Source organism: Gavialis gangeticus, unplaced genomic scaffold, assembly GCF_001723915.1.
Source record: "Gavialis gangeticus isolate Ggan-Ray unplaced genomic scaffold, GavGan_comp1, whole genome shotgun sequence".
Taxonomy (NCBI): domain Eukaryota; kingdom Metazoa; phylum Chordata; order Crocodylia; family Gavialidae; genus Gavialis; species Gavialis gangeticus.
This window is the reverse complement of record NW_017729030.1, coordinates 32,103,269-32,104,371: the sequence shown is the minus strand read 5'-3', so window position 1 is coordinate 32,104,371 and position 1,103 is coordinate 32,103,269. Positions and strand designations below refer to the sequence as shown.

Sequence of the window (1,103 nt, the reverse complement as noted above, 5' to 3'; positions counted from 1 at the left end):
CTGCTGGGCAGGTAGGGAAAAAGGCTCAGCCCAGCGGTGGGACATGTAATGTCGAGCTGCAGTGAGCCTTGGGGCACAAAGCCCAGCCTGCAGCGGCAGCTACCTCCACTGTGCACAGATGGGGAGGCACATGCTCCCCCCGACAAATGCCAGGCAGTATAGGCAGCTGCAGCAGCTGAGAGAGGATGGGAATGGGGCTGGAGCAGGGACAGGTCCTGCACAGTTGCTTGTGGGATGGAGCCATGAGCTGCTTACCTGGAGGTTGTAGGGAGGTAGGGCATGCACCCTAGGAGGGCACAGGAATCATGCACCCCTGGATCAGCACGCCAGCTGGGCCAGCTACTGCTGCACGCTAAGTCTGGGGTGGGCTGGGCAATGTAAAAACCCTGCTAGGAGCAGGGTTACGTGGGGGGGCTGCAGGCACCTGAAAATTTGCCATAGCTCCCCCTTCCCAGTGCTGCTACTGCCCAGGGCCTGACCACAGCGCAATGTAGCCCAGCATGGTGCTGCCTTCCCCTTCCCCCGGGGATCTGTCCCTGCCCCACTTCCTCCGTCACCTTGGGGGCCTTGATCTTCCTCTCCCCCCCACACACACACACCCCTTCCCTTTCCCACACTCCTTCTTACCCCCTGGACGTACCAGCAGGAGGCTTCTCTCCAAGCTGCTGCGCTGCATATCGGATCCATATCAGCCACTATACCTAGTTAATAGTTGGCCATCAGTATCAGCCAAAAATTTTTATGTGTGCACCCCTGTTTTCAAGTTTGATAGTGAATCATTGATAACAGTTCTTTGACAACAGTATTCCACTAATTTTTGCACCCATGTAAAACATGTAAACTGTATTTCCTTGGTTTTGTTCTGTGAGTATCTGATGGAAGAGTGCCAAAAGCTTTATTAAAGTCAAGGAATAATCGCATGAACTGCTTTACCCTTGTGCACTAGGCTACCTAACATTCTATACAAGTAGGATAGATTTGTCTGATGTGCTTGATTTTTGAGAAGCCTATGCTAGATGCTTTTACCACCTAATTGTGCTTTAGGTACTTACAAATGCATTAGGGGTAAAACATAGATCATTGGCTTAAAAAACCCAAAAGGG

General features: G+C 51.8%; 1 protein-coding gene across 1 annotated transcript in view; it reads left to right on the top strand.

Moving 5' to 3' along the window:
- SCLT1 (sodium channel and clathrin linker 1) overlaps nt 1-1,103 on the top strand; it is a 143,433-nt gene that overhangs the window by 8,682 nt on the left and 133,648 nt on the right. The gene's annotated exons all lie outside the window — the stretch shown is intronic.